The 26814-nt window shown below is 34.2% G+C and overlaps 1 pseudogene; it reads left to right on the top strand.

Annotated features, from left to right (window-relative positions):
- LOC107846329 overlaps window positions 1-24407 on the top strand; it is a 54091-nt pseudogene extending 29684 nt beyond the window's left edge.
- The last annotated feature ends 2407 nt before the right edge of the window (window positions 24408-26814 follow it).

The following is a 26814-nucleotide window of genomic DNA, read 5'->3' as shown; positions in this document are numbered from 1 at the left end:
TTTGCATGTTTTACTAGTTCATTGATATATTCAAGTGGCAGTTTTGCATTGTCAGTCTGTAATATCGCATGAATATGTCTAAAGAATTTGATTATAACAATTGGTGTGAAAATCCCATAATCGTTTTTCTGTGTCTAGGAAATAAAGTTCGAACCAGTTGTCATGTGTGATAACATTAACGAGAAATTCACTTTTCAATCAAGCTAGGTATATCCATATCACACCATAATGTGTATAGTATGCCAATATACACTTCTTATGATGGTTCTTTGTTCTTTTTCTGTGAAGCTTGAGGGTGGTGAAATAATATGCTATCAAAAATTTCTAACGGCTGAAAGTCAACAACAATTTTGTTATCCCGATGTTCCTTCATTCCTGGAGTATGTTCACTATCGCCAGGTATATTATGTGGTTTGTTGTTGTTGTTTTTGTATTGTATTGTTTCATTTGCTGTTTTTTATTTTTGTAAAAAAAAATTTCCAGAAAAACTAGCCACAAGTAGTTTTTGGTATTGTGTTCATTTAAGAAAACAAATATTTTTGGAAAGAAATTTTTCTTTCTATTATCTTCCTATTCGTTCAATTTCTTTGTTTCCTTAGGGTTTTTTGGTCTGCTAATAGTATTGAGAGATCTTTAGTTGTTGATTGTTGGTATTGTGTTCATTTTTAGTTTTTGGTGTATTAAAATTGAAAATAGTTTCTTTCTTCATTAGATATCCTCTTATATCATCTGTAGGTATTAGTTAATAGCTTAAGTTTGTTCAGCTACGAACCTTTTCTAGTTGTGAAAAATAGGTGCTAAAAGAAAAACTCACTTGCTCCACTCTATGAGAATTCCTCTCCTCTTTGTCATATATTACTTTTGAAAGTGTGCTGAATAGGAAAATTAAATTATATGGAATGAGAATCACACTTTATGAAATCCTTGCTAAGATTCAAAGCTAATATACAAGTGCATTACGAATACTTTTTGATTTATAAAGTTATAATAAAAGAAATTTGATGTTGTGGAATAGGAGGGTTGAGAGTTCATGCTGAAGAAATGTCAAGAATCATTCAATACCTTTCACTGTACTGTGGAAGTATATTGAACCTAAGAGACAAGATTTGGTATTCCAATGAATCATAGTTTACTTGGAATGATTCTTACGTGTTAGCTTCTTTTTATGCCATGGCAACAAATATAAGTTTTAAATTTATATCTATTCATCTCCTTTGTTTGTTTGAAATTGCGAGTTAACTTATTATTGACTAAATGGATGAATGATTTGGAGAAGATATTTTACAGTAATATTGTTTCTTAAGATTCTGCTATGATTCTTGAAGCTAAACAGGATGAGTTGCAAAATGTAGTAGGGAGGTAACGTATCTGAATTTGGGATTAAACTTCCGTGCAAGATCTACAGAGCAACCGTTTTGTACTGTTTGTCTTGGTATTTTACCTAATCTAGTTTCAAAATGCTTTATTTTATTTTGGAAATGCCATCATTTTGGAGCTTACTTATTCAACCACTGAGCACATAAAAAGTTAGGCCTTGAGAATATCATATTAACTTTCTTTATCATATAGCTGGATAATATGATCTTTGAAGATCTTAGAGATAAGTTTTTTGTTGGTCACCTATATCTTTTAGTTAAATATAGAGTTCTAGTATGGTCTGCATATACTTTATCCTCCCAGACCTCACTATGTGGGAATACATTGGGTACGTTGTTGTTGTTGTGTTGATACTCTTTATGGCCCTTAAAGTTTTAATATATTTTGTTTTCCTTTTTCGATAATTGGGTGATTTTGAGTATAATTTTATCAATCACATCTAACCTTTATACTATTAGTTTTAAAGGAGTCACTAGAAATGAAGTTAAAGATGACAAAAAAATAAATCAAACGGCTAGCACATGTTTGAAGCAAAAAGTAAAGAAACTCCCCTTCTAATTAAGAACCTGAGTTCTCTTACTCTTTTCATTTTTTTCATTGTTCTGCAAACACTCTGCGCTCTCCTTCCTTTAAGATCTTTTGTATTTTTTTTTTTGTAGTTAATCTATTTCTTATCAATGATTGCTGCCCTCTATAGTTTATGTTGCTCGACATGCGTTGTATTGCAGTTCTTTTCGAAATGAGATGTTGGAGCTGCATATTGATCTTTTCAGATTCTCAGCTACTGTGAGTACAACAAAATTAAGTCATTGTAATTCCTGTGTTCTTTTCCTCAATTTTTTTCAATATATTTATATTTTTGTAATTATTTTTGTACCAGATATTATGCTAAATTAAGTTGGTGGTTAGCTATCACATAGAGGTAGATCACAAGTTAAAGGTGATTTACAAGTATTCAAGTTCTCATAGAGATGTTGTACTAAAACCTCCAGTCATTTTTCTGTTGGCTCTTCATGAATACATTAATAGTGAATTGCCTACTTTCAACTTAGATTCTTTTTAGCCTTTAATATATTTTGGAATTACCATATATCTGGTACTTAAATTTTTTGCATTCCATTATACAACCATTATTGTAGTATCTTTTGTAAATATTCAAGGCGTGAAACTTATATTTTGTTAGTAAATTATTGTAAACTCTGATTATTATAACAATGGTTTGTATATTATGTGAGTGAATTAGTGAATGTGTATCAACTAAATGTATTGGTACCAAGATTTGTGAGAAATAATCATATTTTTTTTAAAAAAAATTGTGTAATTTAGCCACGGTTTGAACCGTGGCTACCATATTAAATGAATTAATTATTTCTTAAAGTAGACACGGTTTTGGTGTGGCTATTTAAAAATTTTAAATATATATATTTTTATTTAACTCAAATTTACCAATGGGAGAACCGTAGCTATTCACACACTAAACCATGGCTAACGAAATGTTACCACGGAGGCTAAAACCGTAGCTAATTTCGTTGCCACGCCCCTTTTGCTCACGCTAGTGACCGTGGCTAAGACTACTTAGCCACAATTTTGATATTATAAAACCGTGGCTAAACAACATATTTTTTGTAGTGTTCTTTTGAGTGTATTATCCATGATGTCCAGTGTATACCTAGACAGAGTATCTAACATTAAAAAGGTGATGATTCCTAATCCTATTTCATCCGATGGTTAATTTTTCCTAAAGTCAATCATCATTCATTCCATCATAGGAAAACATCACTAACTATGACTAAAAAAAAAAAATGAAGCTACTCGTTAGAAAAGACTCTCCTTAGAAAACAATCAAAAACAAATCTAAGGAGAATGCTACTACTAGCAAGTCACTAAAAAATAAACCCAATAAAATAACTACTCATTAGACTACCAATACAACTTAATAAAAATAGATACAATGATAGGACCCATAACAATGCATCAGAACAAACATAACATAACATAACAAAGAAATTCCATTTTGCCCACCCACACGTATAAGATAGCAATATCTCCTGTGCTTTAGCAATACAAAATAAAAGTGTAGTGAGAGAAGAGAACTTCTTGGACTTCTAATCCTCCTCATCGGTGGTGTCACAATTGGAGTCTACGCGTTGAATGTAACATGGTGCTTAAAGTTTTAAGTAATTCCAAGCTAACTCATGTCCTGGTATAAAACTAAATATTTTACAAAGATAGACTGAGAAGAATTTGAACTGATTTACGTAATTGTAAATCTAAAATAACAACAGGTCTAGATAAATACAAATACTAAAAATAGATAAGATGTCTAAAAGCCTTTACTAATTGATGATTTGTTGGGACAATTCTCTAGCTAATTCTAAATTTCTAAAACTAGAAGTAATATTAAAAAGCAAAGAAATCATAAACTCTCATCCTCATATGATGAGGACTCACCACTGACAGTTGCTGAAATGACACTAGAGTACCAACCACCCCTGAGTCAACATCTTAATGTATATCAAAGAAGATACAACATAACAAAAGTATACAATCAGTATTTTGAGTATACTGAGTATGTGAGGGATGCAACGATAACATATCCAGTGTATTCCTAAAAGATGAGGACTGGGGAGGTTAAAGTGTACGCAATTCATATCACTATCTCAGATGAAGTAGAGAGAATGCATTAAATACAAGTAAGGCTGAAATAAGTCATATGGGGTATAAAACTGAAACATGTTGATAAGTGTAAACGGCTCACTATGAATCATAATTAAAATTTAACACAGAAGGCAGGTGCTAATATCATAATAAATCATAAATTAAACTGCTTAGTGAGTCAAATACACTTTTTTCTAAATTCATTTTACTATAGGATATTTTTATAACTGACATACCCTATTTGAGCTAAATAGAGCTCAATTTATAATCCTCGCAGGAAAGGAAGATCAATACCTATCCAAGGTAATAAACCTATACTATCTGAGGTGGATCCACTAGTTAATGTCTATTGAGCTAATGTGTCAGCCACTACTAGAGAATGACCCTTAATGTCTTACGGTGGAAACGTAGTTCTGGTGCTTATGGACTTTGACTGAAGGTACGAGTGAATCTTCATCTATGCATCTTCTCGATGCTAAATACTACTCTAAAAAATTAACTCTTTGCTCAACACCATAAAAGTTGTTGTAAGACTAGTTTTAAAATAAAAATCATGTTTTAACTGTAGTACTGAATAAGCTAAAAACTAGTCTTATTTATCTATTCTGACTAGGTTGAGATCAAAAGTTAAATCTTTCTACAAACTTTGTGAGTTTTGATAAATCCTAAAATTCATTCTAAATCTAGACATTCATGCTAAAATACTAAAAATTTATAAAAATTCGTGTAGTTCATGTTCAAATCATATATTTTAAGTTAATTCAAGTGAGCCACAATCGTAAATGAAATATTATGAAATATAATTTGAAAATAATATAGTTCATAAGTCTAAATCATGAATGGTAATTCATAATAGCATAAGAAATCATAAAGGCATCAAATCATGGGAATTGGATACAAACCCAAACTTAGAAATCCAAAATATTGAATTTAAAACTGGAACTTTGGGCACAAGGGTAAAATGAAACCCTTACTAAATATCTCAATTTTTTTGATGAGGAACCCTAATTCTCTAAGTTATACCTTGAATCACTTGGTTTCTCTTAGTTAGTCATGTATTTAGAGGTAAATAAGGGATTAGGAGTATACTAGGATTTTATATCCCTTCTTAAAATACTAAAAACAATATAGTTTAGGGGTTAAAATAGTGAAAAGAATTGAAATGCCCTTGACTAAACCATTCCTAAAAATTAGTGAAAAAATACCATGACCCAATATATTTCTTGTGGTTGGATATGAACGGTCATACATTGAGCTTGTGGTTCCTGAGTCTGGTCTAAGGGTTCACGTGAAGGGTTACCACCAGTCACTGTATGGATTGTTGTTTGATACCACGGGTCGTACAATGTGGTCATGGTCCCTGAAGGAAAATTTCAACCTTCTAGATTTCTATCAGTATGCTCCTGTGGTATGGCTTGTGCAATGAGACCACTGCTCGTGTAAACGGTTAGTAGGGATTGGTACACTTCAAAAAAGTATTTTGTAGGGCTTTACACTATCATATAGTATGATTTATACTATCATAGTATGATCTATCCTATGGGTCATACTGAGGCTAAAGTCTTGAATTATGAGATGGTTCTCTGGACTAAGCTAGAATTCTAGGACAAGTTTTGGGGTGTGACATTCAATCCCATATGAAGGTCCCTCTTATTCTAGTGCAAATCATCCTTATCATCTGCCTTCATGGTAGTGTCACGATCCAAAAATAAGGTTCATAATGACACTTATCACGACGTACCTTGACAATTAAGCCTATCACCCAAACTGATATACAAAAGGAGAAAAAACAAAAATGCCCCCAAGATGAGGCTTCTATGGTTCGGCTTTATTCTAGAAGCCTCATCTTGGGGGCATCAAGTGGGACCAACAACAACAACAAGTATACACGAAAGATACAACAAACAAGTGAAATTATGTGTATGATGCCATGAGGATGTAATGCTCACAATCACTCCCAATGCATATTTCCACAACCAACTACATGATGTATTTCTATAATCAAATAATGATATATTTACACAACCATGTGGGCCAATATCCGCTCATTATTTCCAACATACATAAATTACCATATGTTTTAGATGTCCACTAGTATGAATATATCACAATACACCAATGGTACCACAATAGGCATTTTTCAAGAACACAATATAATTATTTATATGTATTCAAGGCTATCAACATCATATAGGATCCAACACGGTTACATATATCACATAATATCACAATTTCAATAATTACATCACATATAGGCCCCCACATGGGCACAACACATAGATATTCCTTTTTAATGATTAGTTCCCACCCTTAACATGCATTTTGTACCATAATTAACTACCTAGCTCAGTCTAAAAGAGGTAAGCTATAACCTAACTCGCATGTCAAAACTGGTCTGCAACACTTCAACCATAAAACCCTACTTCTCACAAACGGTCTCAAAATGAACTAAATCTAAGAAATATAGAATCTATGCACCAAAAGAAAGATAACAATATCCATATTGCCTACTTTTGGTTAGGGGTCAAAATGGACCCCCAAAACGAGTTTTCAAAAAAGAAGGATAAAATCATAACTTTACTTAAAAACATGTTCCCCATACTTTTAAAAATCCATAGCTGAAAATCCAAGTAAAATCGAGTAAAAAAATAGGTTCAAATCGAAGAAAACTCATTTTAAGCTTTACTGAGTAAAATCTTTGAAATTTGTGTTAAAATCAAGAATCGACGTTGTTTCGAAGGTTAAATTGATGAAAAACTAGTAATTGTAGGATTAAAACACTATTTAAGTAAAAAGGAGTGAAATTAGGGTTTATGATCAAGTTCTAAGATTTTTGAGGTTTTCAGAAATTAATCAAGAATTAGAGTAAGAAAAGATGAAATTTCACCTTAAATCCGTAACAGAATCAAGAAATAGATGTTAATGTAGCTTCTCAAGCTCCCATAAGCTTCACTTTTAAGTTCTCACACTATTTTAGGGTTTAACTCTCAAGAGGCAAGGTGAAAGAATGAGTAAAATAGGCGAAAAAGGCTATTTTTCTACTTCACCAGGTTACCTGGTACAAAAAGACATAAATCGAACATCCCATATGCGATTTACCCTTTGTGCACCAGTTAACCTGGTGCACCAGATTATTAAGTCTTAAGCGAACTTTGACGGGGTGCCCGGGATTTATTCAGAGTTCGATATACGCAAATAAACTATGGTACTACACTAAATTCGATGCTCCAAACTCAATGGCGATATCAATTTTTTTTTAAAAAAACATCATTTTCACGGAGTTGAACCCCAAAACCCGAAATCATAATTTTTCAAACTAAGGTCACAATGAGATTTATAAGCCATGAGACCACACCAAATATGTTAACACCCTAAAATCAACATTTCAAATCTGTTGGCACAGTCCGTTCAACCATCTATTGCACGGATTAAAAGATAATTACAGAAGTCCAAAATAAGGCTCTCGAAGCCACCAAAAACCACAATATCAAAAAAATGGTATCAAAATGCATAGAGAACCGTGCCAATCACTCCTAAACCCTAGATACCACAATGCAACTATAGGGAGGGGTAAAATAGTCAAACCATAAAAAATCACAAATTTCACATATTTTATCAAATTTTTAGGTCGTTACATCATCCACCACGAAGAATCTAGTTCGTCCTCGAACTAAAGGCAAAAGAAATGCTTGAATCAACAAAGAGATGGGGATAAGAACTACATATATCATACTCGACCTCCTAATTAAACTTATCTACAGGTCGATGTCACCACAGAACTGTAACAACAGAAATACCTCTAAAATGCAACTAACATTTCTAGCCAATATAGAGATCGGCTCCTTAAAAAACAACCACTTATCTAACTGGACCGACTCCCAATGAATGATATGAGACTCATCCGGAATGTAATAGCAAATCAAAAAAACATGAAGAACTGGATGAAATGACGATAGATCGGGGGCGAAGCCAACTCATAATTCACGTCACCAACAGCCTGAAGAATCTCAAATAGACCAATATACTTGGGGTTAAGCTTTCTCGTCCTCTCAAACCTTATCACACCCTTCATGGGTGAAACTCAAAGGAAAATGTGATCATCAACATCAAATGTCAAAGAATAAAGCCTATGATTTGCATAGCACTTCTTCCCACTTTAAGTCGCTCGAAGTCTATCCTGAATGATATGAACTCCGTCCATAGACTCACAAAGTAAGTTTGTACCTCAAGATCTCATCTCTGAAACATCAAACCACCCGACTATCGAGCGATAATGCCTACCATACAACACCTCAAAAGAAGCAATATCAATACTATTAGCTAGTATTATATGTAAACTCTGCTAAAGCCAAATATTGCTCCCACTATCCATCAAAATCCATAACATAAGCACAGAGCATATCCTTCAAAACCTGAACAGTCTGCTCTGATCGACCATCAGTATAGGGGTAAAACACTATGCTAAGATAACCTCGAGTACCCAACACATTCGGAAAATTCTTCCAAATATGAGATGCGAACGCAGAACCTCGATTTAAAATAATGGACACTGACATAGTATGCAGACGCATAATCTCATGAATGCAGAGCCAACCTTTCAGCACTGAATAAGACCTAAACTAGAATAAAATAAGTGGACTTGGATAATTGATCCATAAAGACCCAAACACTGTCAGAACCGTGAGATATACGAGGCAAACCAGTCATGAAGTCCATGGTAATTCATTCCCATTTCTACTCGAGAATGGGTAACCTCTGAAGTAAACCACCAATTCTCATATACTCCTCCTTCACATGCTAATAATATAGGTAACGAGCCACAAACTCTACTACATCTCTCCATATGCCACCCCACCAGTAGTGTTGTCTTAAATCAGGATACATCTTAGTCGCACCTAGATGAATGGAATATCTTGAAGAATGGGCATCCTATAAGATCAACCTAATCCAGTCACCCACTCTCAGTGCACAAACTAAGCCTCCAATCCGCAAAACTGCATCTGAATCAAGTGAAGCTGCCTTAGCCTCCCCACGCAATACTTCATCTCAAATCAATCCGAATCCCGCATCATCAAACTAATGAGCTCGAATCTACTCTATCAAAGTAGATCAAGCCTTCATAAATGCCAAAACACACCAAAGGGTCAAAATATCAAGCCTAACCATCTGGTTAGCTAAAGAATGAACCTCTAAGGCCAAGGGCCTCTCCCAAGTAAAAAAATGCATCAAGCTACCCATGCTAGTCGACTTCCAACTCAAGGGCCGGATGATATAGAATGGTCAAGCTATAATCCTTAAGCAACTCAAGCCAACGACGCTGCCTCATATTAAGACCTTGAAGGGTGAAGAAGTACTAAAGGCTACAAGGATTCGAGAAAATCTCATAATAAACTTCATACAAGTAGTGCCTCCACAACTTTAAAGCAAAGACAATCGCGCACAACTCCAAATCATTGGTAGGATAATTATTCTCATGGGGCTTCAACTGACAAGGCGCATAAGTAATCACCTTAACCTCCCAAGTCAACATAATACCCAACTTAACACCTAAAGCATCACAAAATATGGTGAAATCTATGCCCTCTTTAGGCAAGCCAATATAGGAGCTGAAGTCAACAAATCCTTGAGCTTTTGAAAGCTCACCTAACAAGAATCAGACCACTGAAAGAGAATCTTCTTCTGAGTCAACTTAGTCAAAGGAGTTGTAATAGAAGAGAAACCCTCAACAAAATATCGATAATAACCTACCAAGCTAATGAAACTTAGAATCTCATTAGGCGAAGTAGGTCTAGCCCAATCACGAACCGCTACAACCTTGGCTGGATCAACCATAATACCTTTATTAGTAACCACATGACCCAATAAAGAAACAAACTCCAACTAAAACTCGCACATAGAGAACTTGGCATACAACTTCTCATCACTCAATCTCTGAAGACAATCCGCAAATGCTCATTATGCTCAGTCGCACTCTTGGAATACACCAAGATATCATTTATAAATACAATAACAAAGGAGTTGAGATACGATCCAGACACCCACTTCATCAACTCCATGAATGTGAGAGGGATATTGGTCAACCCAAAACACATGACCAAGAACTCATAATAGACATAACTAGTTTGAAAAGCTATCTTCAAAAAATCCAGAGATCTAATCCTCAACTGGTGGTAACCAAACCTCAAATCAATCTTGAAAAACACCACTACCGTGAAGCTAATCAAATAAATCATCAATATGAGAAAGAGGATACTTATTCTTAACTGTCACCTTGTTCAACTGCTGATAATCAATACATATCTGCATAGACCCATCTTTTTTCTTCACAAACAAGACTGTCCTACCCCAAGGTGGTATACTAGGTTAGATAAATCCATTATCCATCTACTCTTACAATTGATCATTCAATTCCTTCTACTCGGATAGTTCCATCCTATAAGGAGGAATAAAAATAGGCTTGGTGCCCACTTCAACATCAATAGAAAATTTAATATCTTGATCTGGAGGTATACCAGGAAGATCCATAAAAAACACATCCATAAACTCACGAACAACATGAATAGAATCCAAAGAATGAGGTGAAACAACAGTAGTGTCACAAATATAAGCTAAATAAGTTAGATATCCCCTCTTAACCAATCGATGAGTCTGAACATAAGATATGAACCTCTTAGGCCCTAAATAAAGTGCACTCTTCCAAGCTATCCTTGTTACACTCAGGGAAGCTAAAGTTACAGTCTTAGAAAAATAATCTAGGATAAATATGATAAGAAGCCAACCAATTCATACCAAAAATAACACTGAAATCAACTATATCTAACACAAGCAAATCTACCCAATTCTCACAGCCAAAGAAAGTCACAATACAAGATTGGTACACCCGATCCACCACTAAAGAAGCACCTACTAGGGTAGATACACGAATAGGTATGGCAAGACACTCACTGACAGAATCAAAACCCAAAGCAAAATATGTAGACACGTAGAAAAAGTCAATTTGGGATCAAATAACACAGATGGAAATCTGAAACAAATGGGGATGATATATGTGAAAGCCTTTGCCTCAAGTTTGGCTGTTATAGCATAACACTGCCCATGATCACAAAATTCCTGAGTGTCCCCACACTACCAACTGCCTGAGTGGCCCCACGACCACCCCTAAGAGCTCTACTACCTCTGCCCCTCGTACCTTTGGTAGTACCTTTACCTCTCGCAGTCGTAATAAAAGAGGCTCTAAGCACACAATGGGGATAATTTTTGGCCATATGGCCAACCTCATTGCATATATAGCAAGCTCTAAACTTTTCCTGACGGCCATCCTACACTGCTGAACCAGATGATCTACCACCTGAACTCTACAAAGATGCTTGCATTGGTCTACCCTAATATCCATGAGAACCTTTGAATTCGCTAGCATGAGAAGACCTTTAAACTCACCAAAATGGTGCATCTTCTTGGAGCCTGCCTGAGATGCTCAAAGAATACCCTCAGTTATCTTAGCATGATCCATAATACTCTAAGAAAATGCGCCAAGTACAACCATTTATGATGTAGCCAATTAAAGATATACATCTAAACCCTTCACAAACTTTTGAATCTTCTTAGACTCAATAGAAATGCTAGCATAGGAATATCTGGACAAGGCTTGAAAGCGTACCTTATACTCTGATACAGTCATGGAGCCCTGCTCTAGTTAGTTAAGTTCATCTTGCATCCGATCTCTCTAACTGTAAGGCACAAATCTCTCCAGAAAGGTATCAACAAACTGATCCTAAGATATATAAGGAGCATTGATAGGTCTAAAACCAACAATCGATCTACACCAATCTCTAGCTGCATCTCTCAATTGATAGGTAGTATAAGCTACTCCATGGGACTCCAGCAAACCCAAATTATGCAACTTCTCTCGATAATTAATCAAGAAGTCATAGGCATCCTCATCCATAGCACCATTAAATCTAGGAGGACCCAAATAATTAAATCTCTCGAACCTCTTCTGATCCTCAGAATATATTATAATACTCGAAGTAAGAAAAGACATTGAAAATCTAGCAGGATGAGATCCCATTTGAATAGGTAACGTAGACGAAGGTTAAACTCTCGCTATTGAAACATCATGTTCAGATATTGATGTTGAAACAAGAATAGGAATTGAGTTTTGAAGAGTACCCAAAGTAGAAGTAGGTGCAACAAGAGGATCCACACTCTGAACTAGAGGAGAACCCAGCATAACCAAAGGAGAATTCTCTAAATGGTTCAACAAATGCACCAACAATCCCTTCAATACTAGGGTAGATAAACTCTTAAAAACTAGAGTAAAACCCACACCTCTAACCTGATCAACACAAGACTCAAGGGAGAGACCTCTAGCACTCTTCCTAAAGGGGATGAACCATGGACTTATCCCCTCCCTCGAGTCTTTCCACGACTTGAGGCTCGCCCTCTAGGTGAAGGCTCTATCTCACCACTCTCACAGGACCTAGTCAACACCATCCACATATCAAGAGTAAAACATAACTCAAAATACAATGTATGAAAAAAGTTCACACAATAAGGAATAAAAATAAGAGAAGTTTCCGAAAGACATCCCATAGCATCTCAAAGATAGATACAGACGTCTAGTTACTGATCCACGAGACGCTAATAGACATCTTGTTCTTACACTATTGGGACCAATAAAACCTGACTACTCTGATACCAGTTTGTTATGACCTAAAAATAAGATTCATGATGGCACTTTTTACGCGTACCTTGATAAGTAAGCCTATCACCCAAACTGATATACAAAAGGGAAAAAACATAAATTTCCCCCCAAATTGAGGCTTCTAGAATAAAGCTAAACCATACAAGTAATTACCATAACACGAAAAAAACATATCCAAAACCATACATTCCCAAAACCAGGTATCAATAGTGTAAGAACTATAAATATAATTCATAAGTCAAATACATCAAAAATATCAACAATGGACAGTATCTATCTTGGAATATTAATAAGGACATAACTAATAAAAAAAAATATAGAGGTGAACTTCGAATACATGAAGGTCCAACCGCTACCTTAAATACTTTGAAAGCACCCAAAGTTAAGTCACATGAGGCACACCTAAATCTGAATTTGCACTGAAAGGGTAAAGTAAGAGTGAGAATGATCCACCTATACTCTGTAGGTATTATAGGCAGACCGACCAAGGTAGAAAATAAAGCATACAAACTATACACTAACGGAACATCACCTGGAATCAGAAATATCCCACAATTATAGCCCACGCCATTTTTACTAATAGTTTTAATATATCACGATTACAACAACAACAATATGGTATGTAAAACACAAGTATACATTACATCACATGAAAGTAGAAATAGAGAAGAACATGTATATACAAAATGGTCAAGTACAAATAATAGGATATAGAGAAAGTAGACATATAAAAAGTCAATAAGGCAATCTAATCACAACATCAATCATAGTAAAATAAATGTAATAGATAAGATAATAATGATGATGATGGTGCACGAGACCGTCGACAGTCTCCATATACACCTACAGAGCTAAAGATTCTTGATATAGGACCTATGAAAGGTTCGTCAACCCGTATACTATCCCATGTATAACAACAGAGCTAAAGCTTCCCAATGTAGGATCCATGGGGGTTTGTCAACCCGTATAAAATCAATATCCATGATTCTTCTCCGATATATCCTTAGGAGAGGTTTATAAAATCTGATGTTTCTAATATTTCTAGAATTTCCAGTATTTCTAATATTCCAAAGCACATACATAACATGAGACACAAATTAAGTGGGACCACCACCAACAACAAGTTTATACAAAATATATTAAAAAATAAGTGAAATTATGCGTATGTTACCATGAGGATGTAATATTTACAATATCTCCAAATGAGTATTTCCACAACCAACTACATGATGTATTTTCACAATCAACCATAATGATATATTTCCACAACCACGTGTGCCAATATCCGCTCATTATTTCCAACCATCAATAAATTTCCACATGTTTCATAGGCCCACAAGTATGAATATATCAAAATACACCAATGGTACCACCATAGGTATTTTTGCTAACACAATACAATTATGTGCTTGTATTCAAGGTTATCAATATCATATAGGAACCCACACAGTCACATATATCACATAATATCTCAAATTTAATAATTACATCACAAATAGCCCCCCACATGGGCACAACACATAGATAACCATTTTTCATGATTAGTTCCTACCATTAACATGCATTTGTACCATCATTAACTATCTATCCCAGTTTGAAAGAGTTAAGCCATAACATACCTTAAATGCTGGAATCGATCTGCAATACTTCAAGCAAAAAGCTATACTTCTCACAAATGGTCCTGAAATAGACTAAAATCAAGAAATATAGAATCTATGCATCAAAACAAAACTAACGATACCCATATTGCCTGCTTTTGATTTGGGATCAAAATGGACCTCCGAAATGGATTTTTGAAAAAGAAAAAAATTATAACTTTACTTCAAAATGTGTTCTCCATACTTTTAGGAATATACAGCTGAAAATTCAAGTGAAATCGAGTAAAAAACGAGGTTCAAATTGAAGAAAAATCATGTTTAAGCTTTACCAAGTAAAATATTTGAAATCCATGTTAAAATCAAGAATTGAAGTTTTTTGGAAGGTTAGATTCATGAAAAGCTTGTAATTATAGGATTAAAACATTACTCAAGTGAAAAAGAGTGAAATTATAGTTTAAAATCAAGCCCTAAGATTTTGAGAAATTAATCAAGAACTAGAGTAAGAAAAGATGAAATCTCACCTTAAATTCATAGAAGAATCATGAAATAAATATTAATCTAGCTTCCCAAGCTTCCACAAGCTTTAGTTTTAAGTTCTCACACTATTTTAGGATTTAAGTCTCAAGAGGCAAGGTGAAAGAATGAGTAAGCAGAAGGACTATTTTTATACTGCACCAGATTACCTGGTACAAAAGGGCATAAATCACACCTTCATATATAATTTACCCTTTGTGCACCAATTAACCTAGTGGACCAGATTATTAAGTCTTAAACGGACTTCGATGGCGTACTCGAGATTTATTCAAAGTCCGATATATGAAAGAACTATGTAACCATACTAAATTCGATGCTCGGATTCAACGAAAATATCAGATTTTCAAAAAAAAATTATTTTTATAGAATTGACTGTCAAAATCCAAAATCATTATTTCCAAATTGAGGATCGAAGTGAGATTTAAAAGACACGAAAGCACATCAAATATTTTACCACCCTAAAATTGATGTTCCAGATCTACCGGTGCAGTCTGTTCAGCCATCCATTACTTGAATCAAAATATAACCACAGAAGTCTAAAATAAGGCTCTCAAAGCCACCAAAAACTACAGTATCGTATAAATAGTATCAAAATGCATAGAAAACTATGCCACTTATCCCCAAACTCTAAAAATACCATAATGCAACTACGAGGAGGGCTAAAATAGTTAAATCACACAAAATTATAAATTTTATATATTTTATCAAATTTTCAGATTATTGAAGGTAGACCCTGCATGGTCATTCTCATCCTTAGTATCTATAATTGTGGTAGGCTTGCCATCATTAAGAGGCTCCTCAAAATACCGACCTACTTTGCCCATTATTTTAGCTTTTTTGATCAGTGTGTACTTATCACTCGATCAGTGATGCTCCTCAGGAGTTGCGAATCTACCACCTAACAACAACATCAAATCTAATATGCCATAGACGCGACCCTTATAAGTATCATTACAAGTATGATGCTCTGCAACTATAAGTTATGAGCCAATGATTTCATTAGGCTCCTTGGTCTTTGTTACATTAGTCATGAAACTATTCAATAGAGAATGATAATCAATGTCCTCTTTCTAAATACTATGATTATGTATGAACCTAGTCAATATGGTCCTAAAATAGAACTGCATCTGATGATTCACCCTAGCCTTCTTCATAGATGACCTTAGGATTTTTCCAAAAATAATAGGTTGGCTTGTCATCAATATATGAACCAAATAAGCCCTATCTTTGGTAATGTCAGTCGTATTCTTGCCAGGACTAAAACAGCTGCATAATATCTTTAGCCACACCTTAGCCTATCACGACCCGAGACTATCCCTAGCTGTAATACGGTTTTTAGAACCATAAGTGATCTTAACCTAACCCATGAACTGATATGATACTTGAGCGACTGATTTAGAATAAATAAAATAGCTAATTTTTTTGCACGGAAACATAATCATGACATAATTTGGATAAATAATACTGATAAAGTTTACAATATGATAAAACTAAAGAGAGAACTGGAATTTACATTTTATGACTCTAACTGACTGGATATGAAGCCTCTACTATACTGACTATAGATAGCTAAGACATGACTTCAACTACCACTAATCAATACATATGAATAAATACAATACAGTACATAAACTATAACTGACTGGAGTCCTCAAAATAGAAAACCTCATTACCTGTTGGCTGGAAGCTACAAACTGCATAATTATGATGTGGAGGCTACAACTGGTACCTACATTATGAGATAATGTAGCACAAATATATAAATGTGGATTAGTACTTTGGAATATACTGATTCAGTGGGGGTGAATGCAATAAGTAAAACTGATTTCATACATAATCTTAAAACATGCATGCTAAGGGCAAGTAAACTTACCAAAAGACTGAAATAAACTTAAAATTGAAGTGTCTTAAGACATGAGTAACAAACAAATTATGACAAGCTGGTGAATCACTAAACTTAATTTCTTAAATCTTTACTTTTGTAGAATAAGTAGAACTGAAGCTGGGAAATGATAAGTCATGAATACTCTATGTAAATCTCATATAAAGCTAAATAGAATGTAAAACTGAACCGAGGATCATGCATAGAGACTGAGCATGGAAAATATGAACAAACAAAACCAAACCAAACCAAACATAACATATACTAAGCTGATCTAATTAACAAAACTACTGATAACTGAATACAGAAGAATTGACGTCTGAATACTGAATAAATGGTATCTGGATACTAATTAGCTGGTATCTATATACTAATTAACTAATAATTGTATATTGATTAATTGATAACTAAATACTGATCATATAAAAATGAACTGTACTTAGTCTGAATAACTGGAATGAAACTGTGGGGTACTGTACATATGAGATAAGGACTAACTGAATAATATAAAGTAATTGAGTATGAAAACTGTAATATCTAAGAATGAAATACTAAATGTATATCTGTTATGTTGCTGAGACAATCTATAATTCTGAAAGACTAAAATCTATAACTGAATATATGAAAGTTTGTACAGTTAGTCAAGTAAACCTGAATAAAAAATACACTAAATACTGACTAAAAATATGTGAGGTATCATCTAACCGACATGCCTCAATCTAAGCTAATTGGGGTCCAACCTATAACCCTAATTAGAAGAGTGTCAGTACCATGTCGTGGGTACTAACACTGGCTATGTGGATCCACTAAACTAGTGTCCTAAAGGACTAAAGAGTCACCTCAACTAACAGGTGCTCCAATGAGATATGTGTCACCCTCAACTAGTAGGTGAACACATTGTCATCTATCAACTGGCAGGTTGACATCTCTAATCTATGCTGGCTACGTAGTTCTAGAACTTAGGGACTGCTACTAATGGTCACACCCTCTATTGATAGGTGAGCCCCCATCCTTGGGTTTGCTCGGTGCTAAATCCTACTCCCAACTGAAAGATACTAAAATACTAACTGGTGCATGCACTGATAACTGATAATTGATAAGCTCAGTTCATGGTATTCTGAAAATAATAGTGCATATAGATTCTAGGGTAATTATTAACATATAGACTGATAATGCTCATCATGAATATGAAAATCTGAGTATACTGATAAGTTTCATGGATTAACCGCCTGAATACTTGAAAAGCTGAATTTATGTAAATCACATAGGTATTGGGTGTTCATAACCCACCAGCATTGAATGAGTATAAAATATGATATCAAACTTGAAACACTATAATACGTGATTATATTTCAAAGACCCAAACATGGACATTTCAACAAATATGCAAAAATCATAAACTTATACATGAGAGAAACAATAGATTTCATGGTAAAACTTATAACTTGGGGATTTATCCTAAATCAACTGAACATGACATGGGAATTACAACATTCAACATGATATGACGCATTCCATTTGAAAGCACTTATAATCATAACTTGAAATTGAATTAACAAGAGATTCATGGAGATAGTTCAACTTAAACATGTAAAACTCATAATTTAAAACAAAAAAAAGGTTCTTGGACTCCATGGGTGAAAGGGGACATATGGATGAACTCCCACATACCTTAATTGACCAAATTCATAAAGGAATCAGTACAAGAAAAAAGTCTATTTAAGACCAACATTCAGGGACGAGTCAATAATTTGGTCTCTAAAAGTATACTTATTAGGAAGAGATTAAATTTCGGCCCCTATTATGCATTTTTTTTAGAAGGAATAAAATTTAGTCCTAAAAATATTATTAACTAGTCCCTATTAATAAACGTACCGCCAAATTATTATAATATTATAAAAATTTTAATAAAAATAATATATTCAAATCAAACTTAAGGAGCCAAAAACCAAAAAACTCTCTGTATTCTCCAATATCACACCCTAGCTATTGTTGCTTAAAATTTCCATCGATAATTTTCCCATTGAACGCTACCGACTATGATTCCATCAAGTTTGTTCAATTCCGGTAGAGTCGTCTCTTCTTGCTCCATCATTGGCAACCCTTCTTCCTATTTCAATTGGTAACATCTTCATTCTCTTCATCTTACTCAACCTGTACAATATTCAGTAGGCCATTCAAACCTATAACTTGATATTAGAACTTGATTATTGATAAGTATGGTACTCCTATTTCTTTTATTTTATGGTGAAAGCAGCAGAACTGATGGATGGTTTTGGAAAGGATATTGAATGGCTATCCTAGACACTCCATAAAAAGGAAGTGTAGGATTAGGGATGAATTTCATGCGAAGAATGAAGCATTGTGCTGATTGAATTCCTTATTTATTGATAAAAGTGAAATTGCTTTTAAATTAATTTTATTTGTATGTACATTGGGGGTTGAACACATATCATTAACATTCATAAGTTATGTCCAATAACTCTTATGCATTCCTAAATCTCTATTATTTCCAATCATAGCTTTCATTATACGTATGATTTCTTATCTCTCTATAAATATAAGATTAAAGTTTTTTGTTCACAAAAACATCAGTTGCTGATGGCCGATTCAAAATCAAAATCCCTAAGTTCTTTGTTTCGTTCGTTTAGTATATTATTAAAGCAATGGGAATCTGTTTCACCTAAAAATTTAGCTGAACATATTGCCCTTAAAGTCTATGTTCCATAGCAATGACCTACTTTAGCTGAACTATGCACACTGTTTAATTTTTATTTTGATTTTAATCTGTTGATTAGTCTATAGAACTATGTATGCTGTTAAATTTCTATTTCAATTTTTATTTGTTGATCTATTCTTCCGCCCTTGAATCTGTTAAAGTATGTATGCAATCGTTAGTTTGTTTGATGAGTATCTTTGAATTGAGACTAAGCATCTAGTTCTATACAAAAAGTATGCTTTACAATTGAAGTCAAGCGGGTTCATATGCAAAATGAGAGTGCTTTGTTTTTTTGTAAGCTAATATATGCTGCTAATGTATGTAAGAACTTAATACTATCTGTCCTTGAACCAGTTTTTATTGCAAATTAAGGTTACTATCTGTCCACTTGAGAAAAATGCTGAAGATCCTGAGTTTTGACTTTGTTCTCATTGTTTGGCTTTAAAGGTCCATATCCTATATGGATTTATTTTGGCTGTATTCTTTGAAATTGTTCTGCTTTTATCTTATCCTTCTTTCCTCACAATAGCCCCGAGAGAGATGGGGTTTACCATAATAAGGTGAAGCTTGAATGAAATACTTTTCCAGAATGTAGTAATCACTTAGTTATATCACTTTTGCAGAAGATTTTTTTTCTATTGAGTATAGAATATTAATCTCCCTGCTATTTTCATTGACCTTCTTCTAGTGTACTCCAATAATTTATATGAAAATAAACTAATACATACTTTTTTACGCTATTCAATTTACCCTAAACATCTTTTCTACAACAACCTATTACTATGAACAGTTAGACGACATTTGTTCACAACTCAACTTAATGTTGTAAACAAATTTTGACTACATTCAGTATAAAATCTCATTAAAATAGTTTACTAATCATTGAAGAGTCCGAGGTGGATGATTGATGGGATGTAGAAAGTAGCTTTAAATGATAAAAAAAGTAGCAATTAGTTGAAAGCTGTTTCATTTTTGTAACAAAATAAACTACTATTAATTTTCAATTGAGGAGTTGGTGTGCAAAAATAGTCACCCATTTAAAGGAAAAGGTCAACATTTATTTGGGAAAAGACAAAACAAAAGTAAGTTTTTGAAAGAGATGGTGGGACTGGGGAGTATTAAACTATTAATGTAGTGAGAAAAGCTACCGGCTATATGTTACGCCTGATGAAAATCTAATTAACAATGGGGTTAGTGGTTAAGTACTTGGACAATCCAAGTAGGCATTTGAATTGTCAACTAGTTTCGTATGTCTAGATTTTTAATAAATGTGAGAGTTGATTGTGATGGTTTGTTTTTGTCTTTGGTTTGGCAAATAGATCCACCTGGTGAAGACTTCTCAGCATCTGATTTGAGTTGGACCAAGTTCAAAAATGAAGAACATCATGATAATGTTTCCCTTATTCCTTATGATCGAGTTGATGCTTTATCATTGGAGAGTTTTGTAATGTGGAATTCCCAACAAGGTATCATATTGAGAGGGAAGAAAGAAGCAAACACAGTTTAAAGGAGTATAAATATGATGAGTATTTGGAATACATGATGTTAGTGCTTCAACTATTTCAGGATATATCATTCTATATCTTCTTTCCTTTTTTTTTAAATGATTATTGTGGTTCATGCTGACCTATTTTCTTGTTATATTTGTTTTAGAAAATAAGCTATGTACTTGTTTGAATTTTTGATTATTTGATCTTTTGGTGGATTAACTTAGGAATGAATTTTCAAGGCAAATAAATCTAAATGTAGAGGATCTAACTTAACTTAGCATCTAATTGAGCATCCTCTTTTGTTTTACATTCACAGGGAGAATATACCCTTTGCAACTAATCAACAAAAACAAGATTACTACCATTGAAAAGCAAGTCAGGTTCAACCATGTGAAATCTACCTAAAAAAAATATATGATCTAGTCTGTAAGTTTCTTGATTAAAAAAACAAAACAAAATAATTATTCTTCTTTATAGGCCTTAGTAAATAAGAAATTTCATGACTTCTATGGAGATAAAGGAGCTCCATTAGCTGTGTTGTACATCCCATCACTTGCTTAATCAATGTCTTCTTTATAGGAATTTTGTCCTTGTGTATATAGTTCTTAACAACTGGGCTTTGTCATTCACGACTACTTTTAGAATTTCCAAAGTGTAAATTTATTTTGCTGAAGTTTGTTATGTGTATTTGTTTCTTTCTTTGTCTGCATTCCAGTATGTTTTAAGTTTGAAAATAAATAAGAATAGATAATGTCTGGAAAGGCTTCTGCAACTTACTCAAAATCGTAAATTTCTCCCAAGCTTTTTCAGACCTTTGATTTTTGTAGTTTTTTCATCGTCTCCTTTCCTCCCTCCCTTTGTACCTACTTTCTTCCCTCCTTCTCTTCTTCCCTTCTTTCGTCCCTCTTTCCCTCTCTCTCCCAGTCCTACTTTTTTTACAAGGAATAGATTTGAGGTTTCTGCAACTTCAAGTTTGTGTTACTTTTCATTCTTTACTTATTTATTACTTCCTAACCATTGCTACTGTTATGGTAAAGAAGAGAATCAATTCAAAATTCTTAAATCACCAGTATTATTCCCTTGGAATACTAACCATTTCAACCAATATGTTACTCCTTTGACAATAATTGTTTACCGACATTTGACTTGCTAAATTCAAGACTAGATTAAAGTCATCTTTGGACTATATTTTTCAATGGCAAAGAATAAAACTGATAATATGTACTATTGTGAGAAGGTTTCTAACTTTCTACCACATAAAAGTATATAAACATCCGCTTTAGTGAAATCCTGTTTGAACTTTTAGGGACAAAATCATGGGAATAAGGGAGTAAGACCAAGTTATAGCTGTTTGAGAAGTGATGAGATTTCGACATCATAACGATTGACTCTTAATACAGAATATTGTGGAATAGATTACCTTTTCTGATAAAACTTGGTGTAATAGAAACGTGAAAACTGAAATTACTTATGAGTTTCTCCTTCATATCTTATCATGCTGTTATTTTAGGTGTTGGTGTTTCTTTAGCCTGGAAAATTATGGAGAAGGTGGTAGTATTTTACCAAGTCAATGATATCGGCTTAACACTCAAAATCATGCCGCTAGACTCTAGTCCATGAGGGACTGCATATGCCACTTTGTAGAGAAGCATTTGTATGCCTGCCCATCTCTCGCACTTCTTATATATAACAACAGGCGTCATGTTAAAAAATCTGGTTCTGTATACCATGGGCCACTTGATAGAGATACTATTGGCCTTGGTGCAAAAAAAATTCCTTACAATTGCAATAAGATTTAACAACAAACTATATCTATGATCTATCTTGGCATTCTTGAGGAGAATATTTTAGTAAAGCATATAGAGTGTATTCAACGCTACTATGGTTCTGATGCCAAAGTGAACAGCCTTACTGCTTAGTATGTCTACAAACTTGGCATAATTATTAGGAGATCTACTCATGAGTTGGATCTAGATGATTAAGCTAGCATAAGATTGTGGTTTGAGCTTAATAAGAAGTCTATTTTCTTTAGGATTCATAAAAAAATGATCCATTTATCTTAGGTATCCAAACTGAATGGCAGTTGCAACAAATGATTTGTTTTGGGCATCATAGTTTCATTGCAGTTGATTCCACATTTGGTATAAAGAAACTAATGGTAATGAAGCAATTGTTTCTCTTCCTATAAACCTTGACGACATCTTCCATAATTCTAATTTCATCAGTGTAAATCGACAGTATCCTTTGTGCACACTTCTTGTGTTTGACTCAAGACAGCATGCCCTTCCTGTTGCTTGGATTATCACCCGCACAATTGCCAAGCCTGATATGAGTAAATGGATAAACGCTACATGATCATATCTATATTGTTGATCCAACATGGAAAGGCAATGGTTTTCTAATCGACGATGTTGCAGCAGAAATTGATCCCATAAGGTAAACTTCTTCTAGTTTGTCATTGTCTGTGTCTAGTTAGTCACATGGTTCTATAACTAATTTATATGATCTTATTGTCTTTTCAAGGAGATATTTTCATGTCCATTTCTATTTTCCCTTTGGTGGATTCATAAATCATGGTTGAGAAATATCATCAAGAAATGTAGTAATAATGAAATTCAAAGAGAGATATTTAAGCATCTAGGAAACATAGTGTACAACATTTGGGAAGGAAGTGATCCTTTTGTTGCTTTAGAAGAATTTTCTAAAGATTTTGTTGATCAAATGGCCTTCTTGCAATATTTCAAAGCCATATGGGTGCCTAAATTTGGTTAGATCATCTCTTTGTTCGTTATCTACTTTTGTTACATTAAAAAGCTTTTCTGTCACAAAGAAAGAAGAAAAAGAACATAATCTGTCATACAATATAACTCTACTATATGTATGTACTCCATTACTTACATGTATAGATTTTTTATTTTAGTTTATTTCACCTTACTATATAAAAGCATTTGTTCATAATTTTTTTTCTATATTTTGCCAGTTTTTGCACTGTAACATTTGTCTTTTTCATAGTACAGAAATGTGGCTTACTACAATGAGGATGTTGCCTCTTGCGATCCAGGAAGAATCTGGTGCAATCGAAGCATATCATGTAAAGATGAAAGTCGAACTATATGATGATTCATATCTTGGAGCACTCCAGAGGGTTGATTGGTTATTTTACAAGTTGACGACTGAGTTACACTCTAGATACTGGCTTTTCTGATATGCAGATGAGAGTGATTCTTTTCAAAATGTGAAGGCGGAATATATTGCCACCACTTCTTGGCATAGAGCTCTGCAGATTCCTGATGTTGTTGTGACCTTCGATTCCACGGATAACTCATTTGCAAAAGTTTTGAGCCAGAAAGACAACAGTATAGCATGACTAGTTTGGAATCCTGGACTAGAATTTACCCATTGTGATTGTGGTCAATGCAAGGAAACTAATATCATGAGATATTAACTGAGTTTTATGGTCTCTAATTATATCATATTTTTGTATCGAGATTCTCGATAGCAATTTGATATAAATTGATAAAATTTATTATTTTGTGATATATATTAGCCTCATTTGTAGTCAATTAGAGACTAGAAATATTGCTCGTCTTTAAATGTTTATCTACGACTAGGGGTGTTGCTCGTCTTTAAAGGTTGATCTAGGACTAGCCTATTGCTTATTTTTAAAAGTTTATCAGGATGTTGGTAGTCCTTAAAAGTTGATTTAGGAAAAGAATTTTGCTCGTCGCTAAAGGATAATTTAGGACCAAGTATTCCTCGTCCCTAAAAGATAATTTAGGACCAGGTAGTTAGTCTATTTGAGACGGGATATATGATCGCGAAACGATAACTATGACCAAGTAATTAGTCTATTTAGGACGAGATATATCGTCTCTAAAAGATAATTATGACCAGGTAGCTAGTCTATTTAGAACGAGATACACCATTGCTAAAAGATAATTATGACTGGGTAGTTAGTCGATTGAGACAAGATATACCATCGCTAAAATATAATTACGACCAGATTTTTTGCCGTCTCAAAAGGTTTTTAAGGACTTTCTTTGTTGATTCATCGCTATTGAGCTTTTGCGGAGGAGCTTGTTAGGACGCAACCAGTTTTTTCCCATCCTGAAAGACCAATTGGGACAAGATTTGAACTTTTTGGGATTAGATTTCCCTTCCTTATAGGCTGTTTTTCTTGTAGTGAATCTTGAAATTTAAGCTTGAATCCTTATGTTCTTGAGAGAAAAAGCTATTATTTTTCTTGGGAAATGAGAGGGTTTGTACGTGAGTTAATTTGAAGAAGATGGGCAAATAATGCCCTTTTGGGTGCTTTGCCTTGGACGTTTAGGGCTGAGGGGAAAGGAACAAAGTGCACCTTACCCTTAAGAATCTGAACTAGAGGGGGAATAAGATCCGAGTCGCATCCCATATCGCATGGAGAGAGCAATATATCGCGCCCCATATCGCGTGGAGAGAGCAACGCGCCACAGCCAAATCGCGGACCCTTACTACCTCTCACGAAAAAAATCATAACTTTTCGCTCGGGTATCAGATTAAGGAGAAATTGGTATCATTGGAAAACTATTTCAATTATTTATCATTTGGCCGGTCTTGAGCTGAAAAATTATAAATATATAAAAATTTATACACGTTTAAAGTCGACCCTTGTTAAATCGAACACTAAAATTTGGCCGAATCAAAGGCTCTTAGCTCAACTTTGCTCTAAGTGATTTCTATGAATATTTTTCACCTCATAAGCACTTCACATTCTAGGATAAAGTTCATGACTCATGTATTCAAATTTAAATCATGGTATTAGAGTTTACACACGGAGGAACGACGGTTCAAAGTCTAGCCCGAAAATGCGGGATGTTACATAACCTCTCTAGCGAAATGTGCGATTAAAAAGGTTAAGTGAGTCCCGTCATCCTTGTGCCTCACCCATTTTTCCACTGAGTTCTCCCCATATAGAGTGTGGTGAAAGACTTGATATGGAGTTGTCCCCAAGAAAGTATTCATAGGCCCATTCTCCATAATCAGAGTGTGTAGGACATCATTCAGTACGTGGTAGTGATATTTACAAACTGTAACCTTATTATAATTTTATTACACCAGCTCGTAGTATACATATTCACATACAACTCCCTAACCAAGTTAAAGTTGCAGTCACTAGGATTGACAAAGATATAGCTCAACCCTAATCGGTTCACCGTAGCCCAAACATCAGGAAACTCCAATTGGAGCCTCCCTTAACCATTTGTTCATTGTAATGATACTTTGCCTTCTTATTCTTTTTTAACACTCTTTTCCGTGTTCTTTAAACTATTGAAGTCCAAACTTCCTCAAAGGATCAAGAGGACGAAGCTGAAAGGGTAGAGATGCAATGCTTGGTGCTTGCCCCTTTAGGGACCTTTTCTTAAACTGGTTACTAGAAATAACATGTTTTTCTTTTCTAGCATTAGGTGTCATAGTTCCTTTGATGAAGGAAGAAGAAAGAAGGAGATGAAGTTCTGGAGAAATAGATAGTTGAGATCGTTATGAGAGAAGAGGAATGGCGTGTGCAGTGCCTTTAAGGTGAGAATGGGGAGAAAAATTTGAGTTGGGCATTTAAATGAAGCCCTTGGGTATAGTTGACCCATGGCCTATTTAAAATTTTTTTGCTAAAATCCCATGTAGAGCGTTGTGGTGGCCAGCGCCTTGGGTGACACCCTGGCCAACACAAAGGCCTGCAATTTCCCCCCCTCTATGAAGTCTGCCTTTGGATGCGTGTCGTGGATTTAATTAAATAGATATAATAGATTTGGTACATATTTGTAGTGAATTTATTTTTATTTAGTGCGTGGATGTTATCTTTTAATAATTTACTTTTT

The sequence above is a fragment of the Capsicum annuum genome, chromosome 11 (assembly GCF_002878395.1).
Source record: "Capsicum annuum cultivar UCD-10X-F1 chromosome 11, UCD10Xv1.1, whole genome shotgun sequence".
Taxonomy (NCBI): Eukaryota; Viridiplantae; Streptophyta; class Magnoliopsida; order Solanales; family Solanaceae; genus Capsicum; species Capsicum annuum.
Note: the sequence above shows the minus strand (reverse complement) of the source record. Positions and strands in the feature narration are given on the sequence as shown.